A 7,491-nucleotide genomic window follows, 5' to 3' on the forward strand; every position below is an offset into this window, starting at 1 on the left:
GCTGTCTAAGTTACATATCCCAGGAATGACTCGATCAGTAAGCCATAATTATTGTTCACAGATTGACTACATATATAAGCAGTATTCCCTAAACAGATACCGATGCTACATCGTTATTACTCTTCAGTGGACTAGGATTTTCTTAAGGTGAGATAAGAAATTCGAGACTCGTGTATGAAACTTTATGATTGTCATTTGTCCCACGGACTGGGGGACAGTTCTTTGATCTAGCATGTGTGACCGAAGAAATGGAGATCACGGACAATAATGACGATTTTCACAGGCAGAGGTAAATTATACCATGTAGGTGGTTCTACCAAGGTAAAGATGGGTCCCCTTACTCTCCCTTCCTTTTCAAATCTATTGTAGAGTCCTGTCGATCTGAGGTATAAATATTTTGAATCTGACCCCGTAAACGCATCATGTGTGGCAGGAGTTTTACATATAATAATCTTTGTAGCCCCATAGGTCGTCTGTGTGCCCTCTTTCATCATATGCATACCTCGCTAGCCTCTATTTTTTGTCTACAGTTCGATGTAATCATGGACTGGATCATAACCTATTAACTGTTCTATTCACAGTATGTCTCGCTGCTAATCTTGCACATGACATTTGGGATTGAAAACTTTACGTGTATGATCTTCCATACACTGGGTCTCTATGGACCGCTCTTGAAGTGTTGAATCTATGGTGATTAGTCAATTCTCAACAATCACTTTGTAAAGCTTATGGGCAAAGCAGACCTTATTGGTATAGATCTTCAAATCTTATAGATCATATAGCCTAGAACCAGGCTCTGTGCTTACAGTCAGGGAGATATTTGCTCCCGTCCCATCAGCTCAATCAGGCCACGAGTTTGTCTTATTATGGCGGTATTACTCACAAACGTTTCTTTCAGTGTTGGTTCAGTACTCCTGTGGATTCGCTTCCTTCCTCAAATTCAATTTCTATTTTTCTCCCCCACCTTCCTCTTTTCCTTTAGTTTCATTTCTCCCTGTTCCAAACTCCTCTGGTATAGCGAACCTGTGTTTAAGTATTATATTTTGGATTAAAACTTTTTAAGTTGTAAATAAATATGATTTGATTGCAATATACTTGTATGGATTATTGTGATTAGGTTGATAAGAAGTTGTACGCATCTCTTCTATGTTGTTTCCAATCTACAATATAAGTACTTGTGTGTCCAAAGAAAACTTCCATCCCAGGTTGTATATATATATATATTAGGAGGATGTAGATATTTTGATGTAAAATTGATTTTTACATCCTTTGTGTATAATCTGTTTTTTCTCATGATAATTTTTTTCAGCCATGACGAAGTTACGTATTGTAACAAAACGCGTTGGCTGTTTTATCTGGTATAATTACCAAAATAAGGAGAGAACTGTTTGAATAATAACATTGCCTCCTTGATCCTTTTGAGTGTGCCTCCTACCCTTCGTTAATTATCTTGTGGGTTTCGGTTCACCAAGTCGGGCGTCCTTCACGAGACGCTATATCTTCTCAGATGAAACTCACTCTTCCTGCAGCGGACGCACCTCGAGGCATGGCCGCATGGTGCCTACGCAATGGAGGGGTAGGTGGGGCATAGGGAACATACGTGGAACAGCAGCACACCACAGAATCTACGGGGGGATTTGTTGCACAAACAGACAAGCATACACAGAACACAAATAGAGACAGACACAAAGACACATTCCCGCAATGGCAAATGACTCAGGCAAACACAGCCAGACACAAATACACACAAACCCACACAAAACACAGACTCAGAAACAGAGAGGGCACAATCACAAAGTCTCGCTCATACGTACACATACATGCAGACACAATCAGAAGCACAAACAACCACAATCAAAATATTACGAGCCAGGAAGGCGCCAGAGACTGAATACACAAGGTGTAGTGCCCGTCTATGGTGCAGCACCCGGAGTGAGTGTTCTCGAGTGGGGCGAGGGCTCAGTTTGTGGGAGGGCCACCCCCCACGGTAAGGTCTGAGGTGGGGACGAGCCGGGCCGCTGGAGATAGGGGTGACAGTTGGCAATAGAAGCCAGAGCCCCTGGCCGGGCGGGGGTCGTCAGACGGGAGTCTCGGTCCCTGCCCGGGAGATTAGTGCATCTCCCTCGCCACATTCCACGCAGTCCTGCCAGCTCGCACAGCTCCCCGCCTCCACCCATGAATCATGGGCTTGTCACCCTGCACCAGGCCGGAGACAGAGACACCGCTGTAGCACGTTTATAGCACTTTAAGTGGCGGGTGGACTGGCCACTTCATGGTGATGGGGTGCCTGGGATTGAGGTAGCGCTATGAGGGTCTTCAGACCTCTCCCAGGCACTCACGCGGCACTTCGTGAAGATGCAGGTACTGCGTGTCTCTCAACACCTTTCTTACTCACACGTGCACCTCCAAGGTCCATGGTGCTGTAGTAAGGGAAACAAAGCACCCTGAAACCTCTGGTTCAATTACGCACTATATAGGAACCCACAAATAAATACACCAAAAAAAAAATAATAAAAAAAAAAACCCTCCCCCATGACCCCCCCCCCCCAGTCTGATGCATGGGATAAGCAGAGTACCCCATTAATATTTATGCTATTATAGGGAGATTGTAGAGGCATTTATTAGAAATTAGTCTATATAATGCAACCTAAAATAATCACGTTTCAACTGACATCTATGGAATGAATGGGATTGGGTCTATACTGCAATGACACCTAAGAACCAATGATCTACCGAGAAATGTACACGAGATGTGGCAAAGAGTTAATCACTTTAATTGTGGTACTCACGTCTAATCCTCACACTGGACAAATCACGTTATCACTTGTACTTACATTTTTTTAGCATCCAAACTGGGGATATTTGTACAACAGGCTACTGACCATTTATACGTGCTGGGTCAGAAAAATACAACCGGTATTTAAAAAAAGAAACATCTAAATGTGTAAAGCTACCTGATGAGTCTGAACAAACTCCTGCATTGTGAAAGCTGTGGTCTTAGTGCAGTTCAAATGAATCAACCAGATCAGCTCTCTTGAAACGAATGGTTTGTAAAAGGAAAGCCCAGGACTGGAGAGATGTGTCCCAGTGACATGGAGTTCTCTGTATCCCTGTATGCACGGCTGGCATCTCTGTGGGTTCGATGCATAAAATATTTTCACTTAATGAGTTGGCTGTAAACATCTACTCTGTTGTTTTTAAAACTGGACAGAAGCCCTGCCTTTCTCACATCCTCGGCTGATCCTAGGAATCGTTTCTATGTGAAACAACTTAATACCGGTCCTGTGGCTGCTAAATACGCTTCCATTTCTCAAAACAAGTGCAAGACCAAGAACAAGACGTGCAGGGCGAGTGCCGGTCCAGCGAGAAGGGGCGGGACTGCGAGAGCCGATTCCGACACGCGCCTTTCGGATTGGGCCGCGCGACGTCACGTGAGCTGTCTACGGTAGAAGCTCATGCGCGCGACCCTATCCGAAGGCGCGCGTCGGAATCCAACGCCGCCATAGGGAATGCTGGGCGCGCGGCCAGCTCTCGTCTCCCCTCGTCGTTTTTCGGCTGAGATGCAGACTATAGTTCTCGCTGCGAGAAGGCGCTTAGCGCGTTCGTCGTAGCAAGACCTAAAAATGACATGGATAATTTTATTTTCTCTTTTTAGCATAATTTTAATGCAATACGGGAAGGAGGGTTGATGTTTAAATATTCGAGATAAGGAATGTTTTACTTTTTTCCTACTGTAAATGCATAAACATTAATATCTGTAACATTGTGTAAATCTGTTATGTACTTTTAAGATCTCAAACGTAAAGATCGAATAAAGTTTTAGAATTGAGTAAAGCTCGTGACAAAGTTTGTTAAAATCCGTTCATCGGTTCACAAACTAGGCAAAAGCAGAATTTCCTATGGGAGCTATAATAGGGAAACATCTTACCGCCACGCAATTTTTAATTTTCTCCCCCTGCACAGATCTGCCTTAAAGTTGGCATGTTAGACAGTAGCTGCAGGACATTTGCTCTTTCTGCATGTACATCCGGATTTTCCGCCTTTTGCTGGACCCTACATTTTAGCTGATCGTAGAATAATCCTTCCGTGATCGCATGCGCCCATCCACCTATTGGTACAACATAAGTGCCTTGTCAAGCAACCAGACACTCAAGAGCTAATTCCCACAACGCAAGTCTGTTAAGTTTGGAAAAATACTATTCTTGAGATACGAAAGAAATCTACAAAGCTTCTTCCTTTCCGCATATCTGATAATTTTGGTTTTACCTAGACCCCTTCCACCCACCCATTTCTCCTCACATCAACCGGCACAAGGGGGTTGGGAAAAGAGTCTTATTTGGACAGCAGGCCAGTCACATCTTCATAAATAAAATACATGTTTTGGGTTGGAAAGGGTCAGAGGAGCACGGTACTATTCTAAGGTGACCAGGCGTCACCGTTTTGCCAGGACGGTCCCAGTTTTTAATCAGCTATCCCAGCAAATTTTAAGAAATGTAGGTCATGTCTCGGCTTTCAAAGAGGGTCGACTGAAAACGGTGGGAGGTGTTTTTTATGTTTTACAAAGCAGGGATAATTAGCAGTTGTTTCAAGAAAGCAATTTAATTAACAGGCAAGCTACTGGGTTTAAAAAATGCATTTCATGTATGTTCTTACAGCCTGTTCTGTAATTCTCTGCTGAGGAGCGCTATAATTTCTTGAAGGAAAATGTGTAGTCCTATTTTTTCAACATGTCCCGGTTTTTGGGCTTTAAAATTCTGGTCACCCTACTCTATTCGCACCTTTCCACCACTATCCCTCTAGTTGTGTTTTACTAATCAAAAAGTTGCTGCTCTCTAAAGTTTTACTCCAAATGAGTGCCATTGCAGCATTCAGCTGGTCAAAGCCAAGTGCGGAAAAGACGAAGTTAGAATTAACCTTGTTTCTGCAGTGATGTAATGACTCTCAGGTTTGCCCAAAGCTAGTCCATTCTAATGTAAAGAAAAGCACTATTCAAATATAAAAACTGTAGCGCACACACATGCTAGGACAAATGTTACAGCCAAACACATTTTTCTCATACTTAAAACCAACTGGACTAAACTAGCAGCTTATAAAAGTATCTAAAAGAAAGATCATGATCCGGAGCTTTGTGTTCGTATCTGGTAACCTTATCCATATGTCATTAGAAGTCCTAAACCAGTAGGTTGTTATTGTGTTACTGTGACAATAATCACAGCCAGATTGTAGTCCTACATCCATGTCGATGCTCTGTCCAGGCTTCAAAAATGTGGACATACTGAGCGTTTCGAGGCAACCCTTTAGCATCACAAGCGCTACACAAGTGGCATAAGAGTTCCTTTAATTTAATCTCGAGCTAGTTCTCCATGCAGCACAGCCTTTCGCCACTCAAGGCCTCCTCTCCCCCGCCGCCCCGGTGGCTCTCACCTCTCAGGCCGTAAGACATCTCCCATGTTCTCCTGTCCGTCCACAGTCATATTCCCTGGAGTACCCCTCCATTATACTCTATAGCCATTGTTACCTCCTCCTCCCCCACACCGCTCTTTTTCTGCGCCAGCCTACCAGTATCAAGGCCTGCCCTCTGCCAAACCGCCCTGAAATGACTGCGACCCCCCACCCTGTCCCACCTTTCTTCTCGTTGTCGGGCGCCCCTCGGAGTCCGGATAGCATTCATCCTCAACTAGCTCGCCTCGGCCGGGGGCATTAGATTCGTGGAGACGGGCCACGAGAGTGAGTGTCGGAAGTGGGGAGGCTAAACGCCACTCTCCGCCCCTTTCTCCTACTTACATTCCCGACCCCTATCTCATGATGGGTATCACAGGCGCGGCGCAAAAAAAAACTAAAAACATCCTGGACAATTGAACGCCCTCCTTCACTGCAAACCTCACCTCCTGTTCAGCTGCCTCAGGGCCGGCCACGGGTGGGCTCCATGGCAGGCGGTTCGGGCCCCGCTCAGCCTCTCACTCCGGTCGCAGCTTCTGACGCCGCCGGTCTCGCTCCACTCGAGTTGTGCGCATAGGGGGTGCGCGCGACCCTCTGTAACTGTCACTCAATGCAATACCACGCCCGCCAGGTCACGTGCTCAAATAGCGGCTCGATAGTTTTAGCCCTACCTCCTCCGTTTGTGTCACGTGCTCAAATAGCGGGCAGACGACGCGTCCGCCGCCTCTATGAACAGAGAAAGAGGACGAGTAAAGCCTGGAATGAACCAGCACCCGCCCTGGGAAAGAGAAAGAATAATAATAATAAAGTCCCGTCAGAACTCTTGGGACTGCTGCAAGACGAATGTCAATGGCGAGTTACCATGGAGACTAATGTTAATGCCGTAAAAGGCAGATTAAAAGTGAGGGAGACTCGTCCGCAGGTCAGGTATATAGGTAAAATCTAAGATCTTAGAGCCCGCGCGTGAGCCCAGCCCTGAAAATATTCGCTATGTAAAACGTACAAGCATCACATAAAATATAATAAAGTCTATTCAAAATTTAAAAAGTTGTTCCTTAATATATTTTACATTAATATGGCATATTATAGCACTGCATTGAGAAGTACTTATTAAATGTGATACGTTATTACTACTACTGGAAGTCTAAACTCATATTTGAAATGGCCTTCATACACATAACGAAGAAAGAATGTTGGTGAAATAAAATACTTGCCTAAAATCACATAATTTAAGCGCGGAAGCTGCAATGTATCCAGGTTTTCTGGTTTTACTTTGTGCAAATCAGCCATTAAATGGGTATCTATTTGTCTTTCCTTATGTTAACCCTTTCGATGCTGGTGTCGTGTGCTGACTAAAATGGCATTTTCCAGCACAGGGGGGGGAAACGCCCAGCAGCCATGTGGTTAAGACTTTGTTTTTGCCTCTTAGTGCACTTTTTAAAATGTAACGGAAACGAAACACAAAGGTATTGGATCCCTCTACTAATCCTTCGCACGGATTAGTCCATATGTGAGGTCACATACTTCGCAGTGATTAGTCCATATGTGAGGTCACATATGGACTAATCAATGTAAAGGATTAGTAACACAATCCACATACACACCCCAAAAACACTTTTAACCTTTCCACATCTCCATAGAATTAAAGACTTTTCCTGGTGTGGCGATGTTGGAAATTTTGTCTCTTACTTCACCCTAGCACTTCCACTTTTTATTTTTTGGTCTCTGGACACTACTGTAACACCAGTGGGTCAACCTCCAGGTGGAGGTCAGCATACCAAAAAACTAACTCAATGATGATGCTGTCACGTCACGACCAGGCGGAGAACCAAGATATACCGCCTCCCACCTGCATGCGTGTAAGAGTGTTTTTAGGTCTCGTCTGACCTAGCGCATGCGCTAGTCTGGCGAGACTTTTAGTGAGGGCTTCGAAAAATGCTCCCATAGCCGACCTAGAGCTTGAGTGCATGTGTGCGCGCGCGCTTACGAGCAGAGGCGTTATATGGCTTTCCTCGTCAAGCTCATTAAGCGCATCGCTCGCCGTGCTTGATC

The 7,491-nt window shown here is 44.8% G+C and overlaps 1 protein-coding gene across 1 annotated transcript in view; it reads right to left on the reverse strand.

Moving 5' to 3' along the window:
- Positions 1 to 6,093, reverse strand: part of SPSB1 (splA/ryanodine receptor domain and SOCS box containing 1) — a 122,282-nt gene extending 116,189 nt beyond the window's left edge. Inside the window, exon 1 of the mRNA XM_086921395.1 lies at positions 5,886 to 6,093. The gene's annotated coding sequence lies outside the window, so the exon portion shown is untranslated. The remainder of the gene's footprint in view (positions 1 to 5,885) is intronic.
- Positions 6,094 to 7,491: the final 1,398 nt, after the last annotated feature.

The sequence above is a fragment of the Lissotriton vulgaris genome, chromosome 5 (genome assembly GCF_964263255.1).
Source record: "Lissotriton vulgaris chromosome 5, aLisVul1.2, whole genome shotgun sequence".
NCBI lineage: Eukaryota > Metazoa > Chordata > Amphibia > Caudata > Salamandridae > Lissotriton > Lissotriton vulgaris.